Below are 22,482 nucleotides of genomic sequence, written 5' to 3' on the forward strand. Positions count from 1 at the left end.
TTAAACTATGGTTTATGCGCAAAGGACATCATCGTAATGCCAGTATCATTTACATCACTCAAAATTTGTTTCAACAAAGTAAATCCCATTGCACCATTATACTTAATGCTCATTACGTGATCTTGTTTAAAAGCTCTAGAGATAAATCGCTAGTGCAAGTCTTAGCCAAAGAGTTATGAATGCATTGGCTGACTCATGCATACGACGATGCCACTCCAAATTGATGAAACAATGGAAACTCGCATCTTTAAGAACTTCTCCAGTGGTGACACCCTCATCCTCTTTAGCTGCAGTGGCAGCTGCTCACAAAGTATCTGCCCTAAAAATCAAAGTCGAAGAGAGATCTGGCATGTTACAGGATTTATTGGATTTGTCCAAGCAAGAACTGTTCCGATTTAATTCATTGCGAACCGCTCCGCGACGAGTCATGCCTTTCATCAAGTTGTTACGACGTAAAGACAATCAGTGGCGACACATTTCAGTAACAAAAGACCTGCGGTAAAGGATGGGGATCAATGTTTGTGTGATCTTTAACACCCAAAGATGTCCCGTAAAGAAATGGACACCACACTTTGGCTAAAAAGGAAAGAAAAGGAAAGGAATTCCTCCTCGTTTAGCCAAACATTGGGACATGCTGCCTGTCCTGTTCAAAGCTTCTTCGCCCAAGCGAACACAACTCATTCAAACCGTCTCCAAGGACGTCGTCGATACTGTGAGTGAATGTGAATGTTGCCTGCATATCTTGAAAGGCACGATACCTTTGTTGCCACATCAGAAAGAATGCTTAGCCAAGCTTCGACACGTTCTTTGCCAAATGGTCTAAAGAAAATACCCATCCGTCAAAAGAAAAAGATGTTGGTACAAGGCAAATGAGCTTTGCCCATTTTGTTTGGACTCTTGCTGAAAGGAGCATTTGGAACAATGCTTGGAATACTCATGGGAACCAGTTAAAAAAATAAAAGATGACCACGAAGATACAATGGACCTCTGGAGTCAAACGATCTCAGATGTGACCAATGAAATTGGATGGGAGGACAAAAACTGGCTCTAGTGCCTAACACACGGTGGATGGAATACCATCATTTGCAAGAACAACGGACCCCGCATTTGCCTCCCAATCCTCTTTGACCAAGATGTCCCAGTTACACAACGAACTGCAACCGTTGATCGATCGCAACGATTTGTCCGAAACAGAAAAATCTCAAAGGTGCGGTCAACTGTTGAAACGACTGCAACTCTTTCACCAGAGATCTTTAGACGAAACAACTCCGCCAGCTCTGAAAGTTTTAAGACCCTGATGGAAAGTTCATCACAGCCACCACAATTACCACCACCCCTAGCGGTCACGTCAGACCCAGTGCCACGAATGCTTGAGGAAGAAAAGGTACGAAAAGTCTTTCAAACACCGCCAGTAGCTCCCATTCCTAATACGATTTCAGCGTCCTTGTTGACCCCTTCCCCCACTCCCCAACGAGAAGAACTTAAAGCTTGGGTTAAAAAGATGATGTCCACTCCTCCTTCGACAGAAGTCCAAACGAAAGAAGGGAAACCAGAAGTGAAAAACGAAACGAAGACCAAAGCCATTCCATTACCAACACCACCACCGACACCACTACCCTCGACTTCTACTCCCGTGGCATATCTGACACGTAAAGCCGTTTCCAAACCATCATTACGCCCCATCCAGAGTAGCCTAAACTGGGTGACATTTAAACTGGAGAAGGTGTTAGAAAGAATATATGAAGATCCAGCCTATTCTGCAGGTTACGGTGGAGTTCAGAAATTGTATAGTGCTGCCAAAACCTGTCTGAAAAATCTCCGTTTACCTCAAGTGCAACGATGGTTACAATAACAAGCCACGTACACTTTACACAAATCCATTCGACGAAAATTTTCCATAAGTCGCACCCAGTGGAAGGCATCGATCGTCAATGGCAAGTCGATTTAGTTGATGTCTCTCATTTGGCCACCTACAATCGTGGCAACAAATATTTGCTTTGTGTCATTGACGTCTTTTCCAAATTTGACTAGGCCGTATCATTGACTTCCAAATCGAGCAGTGAGTTAGTGAGAGCCCTCAAACTGGTGATAAAACAAAGTGATCGTCAATCCTCTTCGATGGCAAACCGACAAAGGCACCGAATTTCTGAACCAAGCTTTCCAAACAGAATTAAAGAAACGTGACATTCATTTTTCACCATCGGTTACATTCTCCCCAATCCTTCTCTGAAATACTCTTAAAACGTTAACAACGGGAGTCTTGTGTCCAAAGTCAGTCATCACTCCGACAATGACCAAAACAGCAATCCTCTTTTAGACACTCCTCTGACTTCGAGTGACCCCTCGGACAGCAGCTGAACTCTGGAATTATGAATATCAACCAATTGTACTTAACCGTACCCAGTGACAGTTCCATGTAGGTGTTTCCCAACAATATTTTGTGTTGTTACCCGGCCAAATTACCTCAGGCCACCCAGTTAGATCACGAAGCCCATTTGGAAGTGGCGTTGGTGGAAATGATTTACCCTACACAAATCAAAAACATCATTGACACTCAAAACACTTTCCAGGTCGAAATCCTGAACGTCCAATTGCAAGAAGAGATGAATGAAATCAGTTTTTCAGGTGACACAAAGTTAGCAAACAATCCATCCTTCAGCAATTACACGTTGTAAATTTCGTCAGGCTATTAACTTCGCGGTGAACAATTGGTGGACATCATTGCTGTCAGGTTCGAGGCAGCGTTTCACAAAGCCCTAAACAGAATGAAAACAACTGTTAAAATTGAGTACCATAAAGTGGCACGTCACCTACTGATGAAATTTCAGGATATCGAAACGTTGTCCATCAGGTTTAATGGTAGTTTGTTTGAAATGTTGGATGGACATTGGCAGATGGTAGCACATACTTTGAGCCCAAAGATCCCATTAAAATGGATTTTTACATACCTTTAGGATCCCCTGTAAAACTAAACCAAAGACTCAATTTGATCTTTGTGTATTCCTTTTTGGTGGAATACAACGTAGTGAGACACGCCTCCGTACTGTTACTACGTGTCCTTCCTTTCAAAGTGGATTCTACCACGGTCAATGACCAAGAAGGTGGAAACACCTATCTCGTTCACTGCGACTTTGTATATCCTCACTATTTACCCGTTAGTAAGTCGTATTTTGACACTCCAACATTGCTATAAAAGAAGATCTGGGACAAAATAGTCCATTCTCCAAAGGGAAAGTCACGGTGAGACTCCATTTTCGAAAACGATTCTCCAACGAGTTGTAAGCCATGTATCCAGTGTACCGAGGCGTCGCTCAACCCGAAGGCATGGTCTATGAGATATGCTGAAATCGGCCTTTCGTTCGATGGCCCCGGTTTTGAAACCGATGGTGACACGAGGATTGCACTCTTTGAAAGATGCCGCATTGACGCACGGCAAAGAATTTCTCCACAATATCATCTTCGAGAACCAAAATTCCAAAGACGAATTCTTGAGAGCAGTCAATAATGTCTGGCTTAAAACTGTCCATTGTTGACCCATCCTCCTATGAAGATGTGTTCAAGAGTAACCAGGCTGAAGGAAGCTTAAGTGAATTTAAGCCTGATACCCAAGAATGAAGAGATAGAGAATGTCAGAATGTTGAAAGTGACGAAAGACCTGATAGAAAAGGTCTTCAGCGAGGAAACCAAGAAAGAGAAAGAAGAGTGGACGGAGAAGTACAGTCTTCAGAGGCAAAGAGAGCAGAGAGAGAGAGAGAGAGAGAGAGAGAGAGAGAGAGAGAGAGAGAGAGAGAGAGAGAGAGAGAGAGAGAGAGAGAGAGAGAGAGAGAGATGCAGCAACAGCAGCAACAACGAAGCAGGAACCATACTGAGGATTTGTCGACTGCCGTGTGGACACAAAAAAGTTATCTTTCCAAAGAAGCAGACCCTATCCTGTGGGAAAGTCTGCCGCCAGACGGGTAGTCAATCTCAGACGATAAAAGATTGCCATAATCTGTGTCCACAAAACGGCCCTTTTCAGTGCTACCCAGATCTCTGGAAAAGAGACTATTCAAATTGCCAATTGGTATGAGTGTGGAGTAGTGTGACTATAAACACTTACTCCTTTACTGATATATGTGTGTGATTGTGTGTGTGTGTGTGTGTTTGTATTTGTGTTTGTATTCGATCGCGTACATTTCTGTGGATAGTAGAGTGTTTTGTATTCCTGTATTTTTTCCCTTCCCGTCTGAGTGGATAGCAGATTGTGTATTTGTATGCGTTCGCGTACCTTGTGTGGATAGTATATTTGGGGTTTGTTTTTTTTTCATTCTCCTTCCCGTGAGTGGATAGTAGATTTGGGGTTTGTTTTTTCTTTCTCCTTCCCGTGTGTGGATAGTAGATTTGGGGTTTGTATGCGTTCGCGTAAGTTGTGTGGATAGTAGATTTTTTTCCCTCTTCCCGTGTGTGGATAGAATATTTTGGGTTTGATTTCCCGCCTTTCTGTTTTGTTCGTATATTTTCCTCCCTTTTGTTGAGATAGTAGAATTAGGTTTTTTTTTCCCTCTTCCCTCAGTGTGGATAGTATATTTTGCGTTTGTATTTTCTTTTTCCCTTTTGTGTGGATAGTAGAGTGTGTGATTGTATTCGTTCGCTTACGTTTTTGTGGATAGCAGATATTGTGTTTGCATGCGTTCGCGTACGTTTGTGTGGCTAGTATATATGGGGTTTGATTTCCCTCCATTATGTGTATGTGTTGATAGTATATGTTGGGTTTGTTTTCCCTCCCTTCTGCGTACATTTTTGTGTGGTTTTTTTTGTTTTTGTTTTAATGTGTGCGCGCGTACGTTTGTTTGTTTGTATGTATTGGTCTCTGTTTGTCCCTATAAAACTCCCTTTATCCCTATCAAATTATTTCAACTATCTACATACCTACAAAAGCGCATATTCAGGTCAGCCACTTGGAACATTGTTGCCATTATTCCCCTAGTAACTAGTACAGTGACGTCACTGGAGCTGGAAATTTTGAAATTATAAATATAGACTTCAGTTTTTACAGATTGTAGCTGTACATAGAAAGTGGGTGTTTCTTACGGTTTTATAGAATCAAATCCAAAAATGATCCAAAAATAATCCGAGAATAAAATGTTAGTAGTCCAAATAACAAAATGTTCTACTGATTTCACGTTCGAATCCCGTCGAAGACTCCAAGATGGAAGACGATAACGTATGCTACAATCTGTAGTGTTGAAGTCTACAATTCCTTGTAGAAATAAGAATTATCACTCCGGTTTTTGATAGCTGAATAAATTTAATTGCTATTTAAAAAAACTGTGCTTGTTCCACAATATTACATAAGCACACGTATTTTCCAGAAAAATAACAGAATTAATCCTTGTGAATCCAAGTAATTTGAAATATCTCTAAACATCACAATATACAACGAACAGTTTAACGACACAACTTCTACTGATTAAGTCTCCAAAACATGGGTTATATTGGCTTTCTAACACGTAAGCAAGGTCAGGTGATCATCTTCTAGATGTTTATAGAAACAAATACTTGTTACAGATCACGTTTACCCAGTTTGACCCTGACGAAAACCAATCATTTTACTCTAAGAATTAAAACAAAATGGTTTATATCTTAAAGACAAGATCCCATCATGACTTGGAAAAAACCAATAATTTTAAAATAAACTAGAACTTGTTTATGAAGGTTGCTACAAATTCTGAACAAGGTTAGGATTTAGACCAACACCTGGTGTTTATAAACTAAGTCAATGTCAAACTATTTTCTAAAAAAAAGTATCATCTCTATTGAATAAATTTACATTACAATATCATGTAATGAAATATAAAAATAATAAAACTGACAGACAATTAAAATGAAATAAATATATATTAAATCATATCACGTTGCCTGCCCGCAATTACGTAAGTCAGAAACAAAGGAATTGGTTAGAAGCCATGTATATATGTTGGACTCCGCGGCTATAGTGGTTCTGTTCGTAATTGTTACGAGAGCCCAGCTTGATGGGCGCCAAAAATCACATGTGGACGTTGAACGCTTTGTTTAAGAACAAAGGACCCTTATTGGCGTCGTAAATCTCACCAGACGTTCGGAGCACTGTCTGCTAAGTTGAATAGAACAGGGTAGAATCGATATCCAATCGGAATTGAGAGAGGGTGTGGTCACCATTTCAACTCGAATTTAACTGAGTACTTTAGACTAGAAGCCCCATTCATTGTGAAACATGGTGCTGATAAGTTGTAGCAATAACTTCGGGAAGCCACTCGTGAATTGGCGGGAAAACTTAGGAACTTCTAAGGAACGACAAAACTTCGTAAAGGTCAGTGAGTTATTTGCTTGATTGTTGCAGAATATTACGGCATTGTAATTGTAATTATGTACAGTATGTATACTTCATTACTAGAATCGTTGGTACGTAGAATTACCTTTGTAGTGTTTAATTTCATGCTTATTTGAGAAATGAGCTATGATTATGTAAAGAATTATGTAGATTGCTAGCTCGTAGTTAGAATTAATATTGTAATTCGCTATTTGGTTAATTCGTAGTAAACTAGTGCATTTATTCATGTGATATCTGTATTTTGCAACTGTTGAATTGAATTGTAGCTTCGGAAAATGGTTTCAGGGTGTAAAATTAGTTAATATGGATATTTTGAATATTTGTGTACACTTGTGGGAGTGTAGTGTACAGATGCGTTTGACTGATGTGTTCAGTATAATGAGATCAAGAATATATATATATATATATATATATATATATATATATATATATATATATATATATATATATATATATATATATATATATATATATATATATATATATATATATATATATATATATATATATATATATATATATATATATATATATATATATATATATATACGGATGCGACGCAATTTATTGATGTCAGTATGATAAGTAGTTGATACCGTGCTTTTATTACGACGTTATTTACCATAAAAGAGCGTATGGGTATTTCGATGTGCACGAATGCGTGACCGAAAAATGTAATAGCCTTTATCTGATGATTGATTGTTGGTTTAGTGTGAGACGAAATGGCTAAGGAAATAACGTCCTTGTGTTTTCACAGGAAGCTTTTAGGAGACAGACTTCCGGTGTGGTTTAGTCCCGAGTCTCTAGGAGAGAGGCGGAATAGAGACTAGTGGAGAAGTCGATTGTGAATCAAAGGATAATCGGGGAGCAGAGTCAAAGAGGAGGAGGAAAATGAGTCGAGGAGGAGAAATGGGAGAAGGAGCAGTCAAGGAGAAGGAGTTAGAAGGGAAGTGGGAAGGAGAGAAGGAATTGGCGGGATAGGAGAGATACAGATGAGTAGAAAACAAGGACAGGTGGAAAAGGGATCTCACTCTATAAATCACAGAATGCAATAGGATATCAGTTGATGGAAAAGAAGAAGAGTGATTGGGAAATTATTATCATTTGAATATTGAATTGTATTAAGTTGTTATTCCTTTGAATTTCACCTTTGTGTTCTCAATAACATAACTGTCGGCATTGCGGCTGGGGGCTCGGAGCTTTACCTCTATCACTAATTTCACTTCCTATAAAATCAAGCTTGGGTGGGACTTCCATAGTAATTTAAATAATATAATGGGAGCACACCACCCCATCCCTACCAAACGCCACAAATCAGATATAATTAAATCAAATATACATAACACTAATGTTTGGGGATATGTTTAATCCCCTTAAATTCTGGGACAATTTCGTAATTTTAGCGTTACTTTTGGTCACATCCATTTTGGCGTTGGTCTTTTCCTTGATTATAGAAATTTCTAGCATCATTACAGTTATGCAAATGAACACCGCCAACACAATTTCATGTCTAGGTAACGCTTTATAAATAAATCTCCAGTTTGTACTAGTATATGTCTGTTTCTGTCTTTGTTGTGTTTTGCCCTCTACCATCCTTGTCCGTAGACAGGCCCTATACAATTTCCCCATTGTCCCTAGACAGGCCCATCCATGTTCAAGGTCCATTGTCCCTTCGTGTTCATCGATCTATGTCTATGTATTGTATCTGTTATATATGTATATGTCTATTTCTCACCCATGAGACAGAGAAATCTAGCTGTTTTGCTAACCTTACTTTTCTTGTCTCAGTCTAGTCATCTCAGACTAGTCGTCTCAATCAAGGTGTCCACGCGCTCAGAACTACTTTTTAAAAAAAGAAACACTTGTTGTCTTCTGCTGTGCCTGACGTAATTGTACTAAAATCAAACAACAACAGCAACAACAGCAACAAATATATAATAAAAACATAGTAATTTAAGATAAATCCATCTTTGAGAACACACCATAAAAAAACATTTTGAGAGAGAGACAAAGACACAAGCGCATACGATGTCGAGCTTCTTGGCATTATGCTTGTTCGTTTCACACAGCATGGTCAATTTTATCCTATATGCAGGCCTAGCTCAGTACATTTTCAGGTCAGCGTGATTAAATGTAGCTAAAGCTACCTAACTAGTTTTGAATACTTCGTGTGAAACAAATTATATACTGTTAGCTACATTTAATGACGCTAACCTGAAAAATGACTGTGCTACAGATATGATAAAATTCTCAATGCTGTGTGAAATGAACTATAACAGAAAACACTGATCCATGCACATAGAATATAGACTTCATAGCCTACCAACTCTCCTAACAACTACAAAAAACTTAGTAACAGCCAGAAAAGTGTTATATAAAACATGCTTTATTCTAATTTTGTTAAGCATCTCCATTGTGCCCCGGCTGAATCAAACTTTTAATGACAAATAATGCACTTAAGAGCCAGAAGGAATCCGTTTTCCGTCAATACATTAATCCATAAGCAAATTTCACTGTAGAACTTGCCATATTTCCAAGACGGAAAAATAAATATTCAAATAATCCGTGAAGGGTCTATTATACATGAGGGTAATTTTACACTCAATATTAAGGACAACACAAGTATGTCACAAACAGTTTCACCTCCTCCAAAGAAACGGAGAGTTATATACGATAGTGACACAGATCTCTTATCACCCATTAATAATCTAAAGCAAGATGTTACTCTTCGTTACAGCTTGTACTAAGTATAACTACAGTAGAGATGAGTGTTATTTGCAATATAACTTTTCAAATATGGAACTGATGAAAGTAGAAGTTTCTTGTAATAAATAGTAATTATTTATTGTCAATTTCACATAACATCCATATCTTAAATGTGATAATACCTCATTACTATGCGACGTTTTATGTTGTTATTTTTCTTTGCTCACGTGTATAAACTGTGTACTTCAGACGCAACGGTCACACCACGACCCTCATTAACATATTTATATTCATTCACCGTATGTAAACATTGGACTTGAACACTAGTGAAGAACTCGTTTTACTTTAAAGGACAATATTGGGTGAGAAAAATAATCAACGTTGAGGTTTGGACCGAGACAAGGAAATCCCAGTCGCGGGGTTACATTATATGTCGTCCCACTCAGGCAAGCTTCGTGGAGAGACAAATAATATAACCCCTTGACTGGGATTTCCTTGTCTCGGTCCAAACCCCAACATAGATTCTATATATCTCTGCTGTATTTGTCTCTCAATAGAGTAGGGCGTTATCAGGTCATCCCCTTGCTACATTGTTACCAATGCTCATACCGTGACGTCAACCTCTCCTGTTCCATTCATATTGTCCCTATACAAGCCCACTTTCCCTTGACGCTATAATTCCCAATATTCCCATGTTCAGTTTCCCATTGAGGCTATATCGTCCCAGGGTTATCTGAAATGTCTTGAGGCTCATCGTCCCATGGGGGTCTCTAATATATTTTCCATTGAGGCTATATTGTCCTCATTAACTACTTTTGGGGTTAAACTAATCTTTATTACCGGCGCCTAACGTCCGTGAAATTAAGACAAAAAATAAAAAGAGTTGTAAACGGATTGGCAAGATAACTCTTCATAGATAGATTTTTTAATACATAAAAATGATTTCTGCAGCAGCCATGTCCTCTCCAATTGTGATACGTGTTATACTTTGTATGTTCAATGCGATGTGATTTTCTTCAGATTGTCGTCTGGAATGTGACTGTAAGTAAGTTGACTTTTTTATATATTTATCACTGTATCTTTTTTTGTGGTTTATTTAGTTTTTATTTTCTTGTTTACAATTATGCATGCGAGTTAAAAAAAACTAAAGAAATATGTGGCTGGTAAGCGATTTATGTCCTGTGTACAATTTCGTGTTCATTTTCATTTCTTTTTCTTTATTGCTAGATTTTTGTGGATTATTGCGATCAAAGTTACACAGTTTGTAGAAACACAACTAAGAATTTAGTCGACGCTTTAAATGCGTAAATAGACTGGAATGTAAATCAGCCTTATTTCAACCCTTGGTAAGCTTTACTGTGTTTATCTACAGATTGCGCTAACCTTATGCAATTGTATTAGAAAACGTCCCGCTTTCGAATGATAAAAAAAGCATTTTCATATATTAGAACATAATAGTTTCTGTCTACAACAGCTTGCAATATAAAATGGTTATATCATGCAATATACATTTCACTTCAAATAACCTCCCGCGGTTCATACAATAATATACTTACAAACTAATGCCCCAAAAAGTATTGTCTTCATTTTATCGCACTGCAGCAAGACCCGGGCACAGTACACTGGTTCTGCCTGTGGAGTGACTTTAGCAAGCCTACGAGGGAAATGAACACGATTTTAATTCACGTGATGAAATGGGGTCAGTTCGTTGCTTATCGGAACGGAACCGGGGTTTTTGAGACGCGAATTTCTTCTTCCGTTTATAGCGATATATATTTCCAAATTTCTGAATGCAAGGGACACTTACTATTATTTACATTCTTTTATTTTATTTTATTTGAGTACATACCTTTTATACCAAATTTGGAAAGGGGATATAGATCAACGAATGCTACATTGAAAGGTATAGAAATTATAATTGGTAAGCCCCAAAGCAAACCTCTCGTCGAACAAACAAGTCCATGTGCGCGATTGCTTCTGGTTCTCATTCAGCAAAACCAACAACTATGGCTGCTTCTCTTAACACAAAAGCGGTATGAGCATCTTCTTTGATCGTATGGTTTCAATGTAATTTCTCAAAGAAAGTTTAGAGTTGTTTATTCACTGGATGAAAATAATGATTACACTTTGTGCGATATATGATTTAAATCCAGACACGATTTAGCTGATACAAGAACCGAATGGAGTCGTTCGTCATGATGTGAACATTGTCGTCCCGTTTGACGATAAGTCACGTCGGAACGTTCATAAGGCTCTGACATGAATCACGATTTGTGAGGCTCTATCTGTAGTGACTTTGATTTTAGTCCGTGACACCTACTAAATATATTTGTCTCATAGACTTCATTGATCCCATTATTCAAAAACAAATCACTTGGAAACGTTATCTCATAAATTTCCATATCTTAGAAAAGATCTATTTTTACCTCACTCCCTCTCTGTCTGTCTGTACACACATACACACAAACACAGAAACAAACACACACACACACGCATATATGTATGTTTAGCATCTACGCTGTATCAGTGATATACCACGACATGTATAAATTATGCATTAAAAGGAGACCAGGCTTGCCGAGTTTCCTTTGAATGAAAAATTTATACAACGAGTGGTATATCATTGATACAGGGAATTAATTTATATTGCATACAATTACATTTATTTGCCCTTTGAACGGAGTTAAGAGTTGCTACAGGCAGCTGTGTATTGACCCACTGAATGAACTCCTCACATCCCCAAGTGTGTCCGCCACAAAAATAGATCTATGCCTTTTTGTAGCTATTCACAATCACCTTTGGATATTACTAAGTTGACTGTTTTGTTTGCTTTTTCAATTTCCATTTTTCTTCACATTGATTCTATCAATATAATACATACTTTTGATTTAAACATGAAAGATGATATCAGTGAAGAAAGCATAGCACTACAAGCATTTAATAGAAACTAAGCCAAATGACGAACCAACAAGAGGTAATTAAAATATTTTAATATATGTACAGTTGATCTAAGCCATTATTTTGCTTTAGTAACAGTACTACCGATCATAAAACTCTCTCTCTCTGTCCGTCTCTCTCCGTCTGTCTGTCTGTCTCTCTCTCTGTCTGCCTCTGTCTCTATCTGTCCGTGTCTCTGTCTCTGTCTATCTTTCTCTCTGCGTGGGTTCGAGTCTCGGATTCGGGTAATGTGGGTATGTGAGAAAGCTTGCCAGTAGCTTCTCGTGGGTCGGTGGTTCTTTCCGGGGGTTTCCCGGGTTCTTCCTCCACCATTAATACTGGCCGCCATGTATAGCCTATCGTTTGCTGAAAAATGGCGTTAAACCCTACAACATCAACTCTCTCTCTCTCTCTCTCTCTCTCTCTCTCTCTCTCTCTCTCATCCTTTGGTCTGTTTGACTTAACTTTTACCATCATTCATATGTCCAGAGACATAGTGGGATGACACAAGCGAAAATCCTATACGATCTCCTTTTCATAGATGTTCTCCCGTATCTTGCTGATATGCGCGCGCGCGCGCGAGAGAGAGAGAGAGAGAGAGAGAGAGAGAGAGAGAGAGAGAACATCAACGACAAAACATTACATACATCACAGTATGTGTTCCCCGTAACCGAGAAATTTACCGTATAATGTCCACAGGTTTTGCAACTTTGTATCATTGATTATATAAATACCGTAGATGAATCCCATGGAAAGTGCACACATACCATCACGACGAACCACATTCTTGCAGGTTACGTGGTGTAAGTTCCTTTTCAAAATTTTCATCCAAACCCATTTTCTCTTTCACTCTCACTCCAGACTTCTGAGTAGTTTTTTTTCCGTTATGAGAGGGGAAAGGGGAACAAAAAGCAGTGAGGATGGCAATGAAATTGTGTACCACATTCAATTCATTTAGAAAGCGGTGATTATTAACACTTTTTATCGTTATTTTTATACGTCACTCATGATTAATGTGTGGAAATGCATCATTGATCTAGAATCAATAGCACACGGTTGATATAATGTTTATAAATGCGTATTATTACGCCATGGGAAGATCACAATTTGATATACAAATAGTGTGATTGATGAAAACAATTTGTAAAAAGAACTGTCAAGGAACAGTGGTCAACGCTTTTTTTAATGTGGTCTAAGCATTTTTGATACACTGAGTCTTTGTTAAGTGTCTTGCGTGATACTGCCTTCACGCTGATACGCAGCTGCGTACTAACGTGTTGACAAGAAGAAGAAAAATAATGCATTACAATCCAATTATTTTAGTGCATTGTTAGCATTGCAATCAACCTGGAAATAAGAAAAATAACTCTTTGATTTTATCACCAGTGTTTACATCGAATATACACTACCACTTTCTTTGTTGTTCGCCACGCGAGGAGGAGAATGACTTTGTCATTCTATTCTTGCTTATATCACAATACGGTCTAGCTTAGCTCCTGAAGGCAATTAGAAATCAGAGACGAACAAGACAAATATTACACGAACAAAAAGACGAAATAATTTTTTTCAAAACTGTCATCAAAACAGTCCTTTGAAATGGAGACTGATAATTTGATTTAGTTTTCAAATTTTCTTCTGTTAAACAAAATTTAATATTGGTTATTTGATAAATAGCATAAGATTATGATTTTTATTGGATTTTGAATATAAGGCCAAAAGACATTTCTATACAGCTGTAACTAATTTGCGGCTCTTATAGCTATCAGGCACTGCACTGCTCTCACCCTGATTTTTAGATTCCTGCTACTATCGTGTGACCTTAGTTAGCCAAGCGAAGCTTCTCCGTTTTAGGGATAGATATGGTTAACCAAGTAAACTTTTAAACTGAACATAAAAAATTGCCTTTGAACATACAATTTACACATAATTAAGTTGTCCTTTCAATATACTTGGTGTATGCATTTAATCTTTGTCTTATTTGAACTGTCTCGATGTGTCACAGGATATAATCCGGAATGTCTTTGAATGAATTACAATAATTCCAAAGTCAATGAGCACGTTGTCACTCCAATGAATAATTATTTTTTTTAAATCCTCTCTAATTATAACTGAACACAACTAAAATAAAGATTGAATAAAGTTGTTAAGAATGGACAAAAACTTCTCTTGATCACTACCTTCATATAAAACCCTAAGCCACAATAACGGGATCAGGATGAGGGTCAAAAGTTTATTTCTAGAAAATCTTGTCGTACATAGGGTCAGGTCTTTTGTTTACCTTTTAGTATAGAACATGACAAATATCAGTCAGTACAAGAATTTCGAAGTGGAAAACCAATATCCTGAACTCAGACACAAGTAAACATATTTAAGGTTTAGCCTACACTCATATACAATTGTTAGCTATGTAACATACTGTTTACAAAATAGCCTTATAAGCTACAATCATTGACGAAAATAAACACACACTATATAAATACATAACACCTCCCCACATCGAGAAAAAGAACGATTTATACAATATAGCTTTCTTTGACATATTAGTCAAACATAGATATAATTAAAATTACAAAGGATTATGTCTTACGAAAGTTGCAGTATATAAAAAACAGAGCAATATAATAATTCTACACACGTAAAAGTGCATCTGCAATCTAATTATCGTTTCTCTAAATATACCTAATATCAATGTTGAATTCCTGCAACATCAAACTATATTTCAGCAATGTCTGATTTTTGTTTGTCGTTTTGTTAAAGTAATTGAGTTGTGATTACTAAATACATCAATCGGAGAAGAGGCTGAAATAATGTACACTTTACAAGTTCGCAAAGTCAATATCAAAGTCAAACATTCCTTCTTGAATGCGGAATACTTTCCCTGGTGATTGTTTAATTTGCTAGCAAAATAGCACACTGGATGATCACCACCAGTTTTGCCTTCGTGAATCAATATTCCACCAATTCCTACATTATTTTCATCAACAGACATTTTAATGTTTGGCTGAATCTGGAGATAAAAGAACGGGCGTACTTTTAAGTATGGCTCTTAATATATGAAGAGCCTAATGAAATTTTTCAGACCAATGCAGTTTGGATTTCCTACTCAACAAATGGGTCAGGGATTCAGCACAGCAATTATGGAAAAATTTGAGAAAAGTTCCAAATAATATCTAGCCATTCCCAAACTTCGCATCAGCTGCCTGTTACTCATAGGACTTGGAAATTCAGAGATAGCCTTGACTTTCATAGCTACGGGTTTTATTTGACCCTGTCCAACACTATGTCCTAAAAATGTAACACAAGCACGCCAGAACACACTTGCATTTGCTTCACGGAGTTGATCAAAGAATTTCTGAATGGTTTCTAAGAGATCTTTTAACGTGTCTTATAGATGATGATGCATACCATCAGTTATGTAAATGTCACGGTTATGTGTACCGGATATAACCATGTTCATGAAAAGCTGGAATGTTCAGGATGAATTATTCATACCAAACAGTATCACTTTATATTGATCAAGTACACAAAGATCCTGATCTGCCATGGCGTAATGTGCCTGCAGACCAGGGTTTATGTTTTTTTTTTAAATGGTTACTCCTAACAAACAGCACAGACCCAGATCTATCGGCTTATTATGTGACGGCAGATCTGGGTCTGTGCAGTTTCCGGTTGGACTTCACATACAAGCGAGTACATATCGTATTTTTGTACCTGCATAAATACACCGTAGATCAGCGTCTCAAATCATGTTCTTAAGATATTTTTTTAAACACCAGTTTGCTACAGCACATATGCAGGGAGTTATTTTCTTATTCCTTTTTAATACCGAAGCTAAACTTCTTGAGTATAGGGAGTCTTAACCCAATCATAACATTAATAACAACTACCAAATTAATTCACTTGGCTTGCTCACATTCCTTCAACGGTAGACATATACTGGAGCTACGTTTTGGCTTGGCATTGCAAATTCCTACGCGTTTAATGCATATCCTCTCCCTTACCCTCACACAAACTAAACTTGACCCGGTAGGGGGCCTTACGTAAACTCCATTACTTTTTAATTTCCATATTATTATGATTGCGTGTTTAAAGTTTAATCTATACATATTTTGTTTGAAAAAAGCCAATGTAACTGCAACAATAACCGTATGATAAGCCGCTTCTATGGTGTTATGAGAAATCCCCATGTATTTAGCTACTTATGGCCCTTGACATAGGGTCCTAACCCAGAAAGGGTTCCATATAATTTGTGTCATGCTGCTATATATACATATTTAATGCGTGGTCAAAACGTATTTTACATTGTTTCTATACATATAATTTGTATTTTGTAATTAATGGTAGAAGTCGAAACTGTATCTACCAGATGGATATCACATGAGGATGTTTTGTGCCAAAATTTCCTCCCAGCGGTTTATGAGAAGATTGAGTTACAAACAACGGAAAGGTGGACAAGATGGTATCACCTCACCTCTGCAGCTGACCTGGGGATAAGAATAATTGTTAGAATAATTTACACAGACCTTTGCTTCACCAGAAATTGGAAAAAAGCGATAAGAGATAAAGTCGTGGACGCAAAAGTAAACGAGGATCCTACTTGCTGACAGGCAGGGACTGTTTTTCGAAATGATACTGATACGTACGTGGTGTAGGAACATAAAATTAATTGGTACACATGATAAACGTCCATGAAACTGGTCTATAATGCAATGGGACGGGATATTTCGAAATATCTTAACGTGATGCATACCTCAGTCCGACTGATACAGTGTATAAAGCTTGTCACATTTGTTAGGAAGTTAACATTTCCTCACCCTATCCAAACCCTTTTCGATACCCTTTGAAATATTGTTTGCCAGTGCGGGAGTACGATACAAAAAGCAACATTAGTTTCTCAGACAAAAAATTATTTTATCAAACCAACGTGTATTTGATTTATCAATGCTTAAAAATCTTGTATTAGTAGCAACATTTACTACATTTAACTAACATGAAGAACACCGATAACAAGCATAGGGTCTTGATGAATGATTATATTAAAAGTCATAATTGCGTTTGCTAATTAAAAAATCAACATAAATACTGTTTAGAAGAAAATCGTTGAAAACTTATGAAAAACAAATGGTACTTAGAAAGCATGTTTTAACCTTCGGTTGATTGCTTTAAGCCATTTAAGCCTATATCTCTACAGGGCAAGAGAGTTTCACGAACAAAAATAAGAAGTAATAACCCAGGAAATTTCTTAGAAGCTAATAATAATATAGAAAATAAGCATAATGATAATTCAAGCATTACACTAGGTATGCTATATGACTTTTGTAAAGATTATAAAAAAGAACACCAATGAAGATGCCCAATAAACTCAACCATCTGGACATGGACTTAGACTACGATCATAACTTATTGAATTCACCAGTAACTGAGGAGGAATTCTTAAATGTAATTAAAGCCCTAAAAATAGGAAAACCACTTCAAATGACAGTCAAGTCAATGACTATTTCAAAAAAACACAAGATGCTTACTAATGCCCATCTATATTTCTTTTCTCATTTTAAAAACTGAGACTTTTTTAATCACATAACCTTGGCTTGAAGGTAACCTAAGGCCACTTCATAAGCATAGCGGAGATCCCTCCAAACCCGGCAATTAACGTCTGATTACTATCCTTAGCTGTTTTAGTAAGTTGTTTACATCCACACTGAACTAAAGGATCGAAATTTTTCTCAACCATCACAACATGTTAGCAGAAAGTTGGGTTTCGTGCTGGGTATTCCAACATAGACCATATATTTTCTTTGTATGATTTACCAAACACCTTGAAACACAAAAAGAAAAGATTATTTTGTTCAGTTTGGCAGGCGGGTCCTTGGAAAACAATAATGGAAACAATAATAATGGCAAATATCTTGAATTATTTTCTATATCAAAACATCAAATCCTGGGTAAAGTTCTGGTTTTTCAAGTTCTTTGTGTTGCTAGGCGTGGAGAAATTCTCCCGCCGATATTATTTTCAATGTTTCTGAACGATATTTAGTGTTTTCTACACACAATGATTTTATGGGAATCGTACTAGGAACAGAAGGTTCTGACACCGAAATGTACTTGAAACTTTTGATTCTGTAATATGCAGACGACACTGTAAAATTTGGAACTTATGCTGAATCTTTCCGACAAAATCTATATGTGTATTTTGCAATATTTTGTTTGGTGTCGGGGTTGGGGGTTGGAGTACAGTCAAACCTTGATACTCAATGTCAATTAAACAAAAACAATAATATTATTTTTTCATCTCGAAATTGCAGTCAGGTCGAAGTAACATTTGGCGGTCATACCATCTCTATTTGTGAGGAATTTAAATACCTATGTATTTTTTTCTCCAAAACTCAGAGATTTTTAATATTTATTAAACACAACGTTCAGGAAGCGAAATGAGCGCCATGCATATTCTCTGTAAAGAAGAAACACTCGGCACATTCCGATAAATTTACAGTTACAACTTTTCGACCACACAGTTCTACCTACTTTGCTATACGGATGTGTTGTTTGGGGTTCGAAAATACACAGCTTGTTGAAAATGTTCACACCAAATTCCTAAGATACATAACAATACTTACAGACAGGGCCGGCGCTACCATATAGGCAAACTAGGCAGCCGCCTAGGGCGCTGATTTCAGGGGGCGCATTTTTTTAAAAACATTTTTGTTTATAAACTATGAAATTTATATATTCGGGGGGGGGGGGGCGCCAGAATCTAACCTTGCCTAGGGCGCCAGATAGACTGACCGAGTCTGGCGCCGGCCCTGCTTACAAATAGCATGCCAGTCGATCTCTTTTATTCGGCCCTTCGTAAAAACCAATTGACATTCACATTAAATGTCACATGATTGGATCTTGGATCTCAATAATAAATTTAAAATATTCAAAAATTTCCAGAATGTTATACAATATTAATTTAAGTGATATCCATTCCAACTTTATTTATAAGTGGTTTTCACATATTAGAAACACATTGATTTTATTCGGAAGAATAAAACCAAGCACGAATATGTAACCCTCAAGCTCTGAATGCAGGCTTTTGCACAGTCGTTAAATGACTTATTTATACAGGAATGGAGTGCAAGAAAAGAAGCTACGTCAAAAAGTACTTGTCAAATATTCAAACAATATTTAAACTTTGACAAGTATTTGATAGCTCAAGAAAGAAATATGTATTTCCCTTTGCTAAAATGTAGAACTAGCTACCACAAACTTCCAGTGGAGTTAGGGCGTTGAGAAAATATACCAAGACAAAACAGAAAATGCACTGTGTGTGATTGGGGTGACATACGTGATGAATTGTACTATTTATGTGTCTGTCTTGAGAGAAAGATGTAAATTATTAACATCTTAAAACTGTATTAATCCTAATGTAATAAAGTTTGGTTAACTCTTTTCTTCCAAAAATTGCTCAGTATTATTAAAATGTCTATCTAAATGTGTTGATATAATAATGAAACAATTTTTCTGCCTGCCAGTGACGTACAATTTGCATCACTGACTGGATGTGCACTTGTATATGTATGAATGTGCTTTCATGTACGTATACGTAGATATATAGGTGTACGTACATGTATATGTATGAGTAATACGTACAAAAATTGTTCTTCACAATGTACTGTTTACGTGTTTTACATCATACGATAGTAATGCACACCCTATTTATTTTGTAATATATTTATTTGTACACTAAACGTTTTAATACACACACTGCCACCTAGCATATGTAGCATTACGTTGTTTTCATGTGCCGCCCACGTGTGGATTGAGATTTCAGTATCCAAAGTTTTCACATGCCGCCCGCTTGTGGACTGAGATTTCAATATCAAAATGTTATGTTCTGCTAATACTGTATGCAGTGAATGCATTTTGTGAGTTATATCGTTGCAAAAATAAAACTGTACATGCAGACTAATAGACAGGAAAACTGTTGTCGAGTAGAGAAGAGTATAGCTTGCTTATACCATTTAAGATATACTCACTATCTTCGTCTGTGCAACAGGCACAAGTTTCAGCAACAGCGTGATAACGATGGATCGAACCTGATGCGAAAGCAAGAATGAAGTCTTCCTGTTCACGGTCCCATATGACTGTTTATAAGCAGCATACACTATCTAGCCTGAGGAAGATTACTAATGGTACTGGCATAGTATCGTCGCAAGCCACAGACGACAATCATCTTAGCTCTTTTTTCACCTGCGGCTGGTGGCTGCTGGAGATAAGATTTTCACGATCCTCGTCAATATGCATAAGCCTTTTTTTTTACTGATAATTGGTATTGCTGGAAAACGAGGAAATATTGTCGCAGGCAGCCATAGATGAAACAGGAGTGTAGCGGACTGTCGTCCCTGGCTTGCTAGCATGCTGGCTTAAACATGATAACATAACCTTGAGTGACTGAGGATATCTGATAGTTATGTACACCATGAGTTGTCAATATCATTATGTAAATGATATCTACATTTTTAAGATAGATATAAGGTAATACTTCAGATTGTATGTTGTCAAAGTATGACAGCTTTCATGGGAAAAAGAAGCGACTTTTATTTGCGTTATTACATTTTTTGCGTCAATTGATACAGTGAATATTGTTGAGGTTGGATACGTCACAATCATCACAGAGCGGTCTTATCTCACAGACGTCAGAACTAGCAGCTTTAGAGAAAAGATTGTATTTGCTATTAGGATTTGGTTTTTTTTTTTGTTATTATTTAATATATGTTTGCAATTAACATTTATATATCCCCTATTGCTAATTAAACAATTTTAGTATTTTATTTGATCAAGGGTTTCCCCCATAAGACTTTGTACCGTTTGTCGTAGAGTGTAATATGTACTGTATGGTTAACACTGAATATCACAATAGAAACAGTTTATGTAAGCTCAGTCACTGACAATGTGCACAGTTCATGTGGAAAGCTATATTTAAATAAGCTATTACATAAAACTTAATTTTTTAGTTCGTTCTTAGACATTATTTGATGACACCTTCTCATTGCTTGCATACAAATTCAGTTTTGATATATTGTAAGATCCGTTCATCCTAAAGAAGAAAGTAAAATAGGACTATATATGGAATGTAAGCTTGAATGGCATACATAACGGCCACATTATGAAATAGATAATAAAACGTGTTATCTTACTTTGAAACGCATATCTACTGATAGATTGTTATGTATCTAGACCATGTCATCCGTAAGCAACTGAAGATGAGACTTATGTGTTCTTTATTTTTCTGGTATAATAATTTTTAAATGATATAATAGCAGGAAACGTACAATTAAACGTTAAAGGAGGTTAAAGAAGAATCAAAAGCCAATATTTAATTATGCCGATTTTTTCAAATGAAAATTCAACGTTAATATTTTTAAAAATTACAATGTCAAAAAGAAATCTGGCTAACTAAATGATCTCGAGGAAAAATTTGCCAACTAGTTGATTAATATTTGATCAAGTTAGTGAGCTGTTTTTTCGTTATTTATGTCATTCCAAAGATAACTCTTATCTTCGTCTTTGCAATAGACATATGTTTGGGAAAAGCAGTGGTATATAGTTGTAACTTATTTTGGAGGCGAAACTGAAAACGAAACCCTATTGTCGACAGATATTCCCTACTGTTGTCGGATGAACACGCGCGTAAAATCATAAAATTAATCGGCATAACAGATAGAGAACATAAAATTCGGGTGTTTGATGATGCTTAATAGAGACTTGTACCTTAATGAGTCGCTATCATGGCACTAAACACATTCTCTTATCTGCTAAGGTTATACTTCGTTTTTAGATTGTTTCCGTTTGGAGCGCATCTGCAAAACATGAGTTTGTCAGTTAGGCAATACCCTGAAAAAAGCCTTTCATCTTTTACGCAGCTACAGAACTAATATGGAACAAACATCTAAGATTAATATACATCATGTTCGAATTCGACATTTCTCTAAGAAAATGTTATCATTCATTGACAAATTTCTAAATATAGATACAAGAATAACAGGTGTTTGTCTTTCTTGATTAGTTTATGTAATTTAAAACTCATGTTAATTTTTGCAAAGATAAGTTTTTGATACCATTTATTCCAAAGTTTTATAACCCAGAGACAAAGATAGCATTTTGGAATAAATTCCAGCATGCCTTTATGAGCTGGTACTTCTAGGAGCTTAGAATCCAGTTTTATAGTATCAGCCTTAAATTGATTAACACATGCAATCAGAGACTGACCAAACTGATCAACTATATGTCACCTTTGCACTATATCTAGAAAATTGTCAAACATCGTCATCATTATCGTCATCATCATCGTAGTCGTCGTTATTATTATTATTATTATTATTATTTCTACCCTGATTCAAATTTCAATTGTATTTGTTTGCAAATCCTACATTGTACGTCTCTTATAAATGTCACCATGCAAATATAGCTCGTTCCCAAACAATCTCATCGGACACCACATTGGCAGA

General features: G+C 36.7%; 1 long non-coding RNA gene across 2 annotated transcripts in view; it reads right to left on the reverse strand.

Annotated features, from left to right (window-relative positions):
* LOC149801839 (uncharacterized) overlaps positions 1-20,367 on the reverse strand; it is a 36,182-nt gene extending 15,815 nt beyond the window's left edge. Inside the window, exons 1-2 of one of the 2 annotated variants that reach the window (XR_016420481.1) lie at positions 20,011-20,367; positions 10,612-10,709 (exon numbers count right to left, since the gene is read on the reverse strand). This is a non-coding gene — a long non-coding RNA (uncharacterized LOC149801839). The remainder of the gene's footprint in view (positions 1-10,611; positions 10,710-20,010) is intronic. The other variant, XR_016420482.1, reaches the window with a different exon arrangement.
* Positions 20,368-22,482: the final 2,115 nt, after the last annotated feature.

This window comes from Sinohyriopsis cumingii, chromosome 4 (assembly GCF_028554795.1).
Source record: "Sinohyriopsis cumingii isolate HCF-2022 chromosome 4, ASM2855479v2, whole genome shotgun sequence".
NCBI classification, from domain to species: domain Eukaryota; kingdom Metazoa; phylum Mollusca; class Bivalvia; order Unionida; family Unionidae; genus Sinohyriopsis; species Sinohyriopsis cumingii.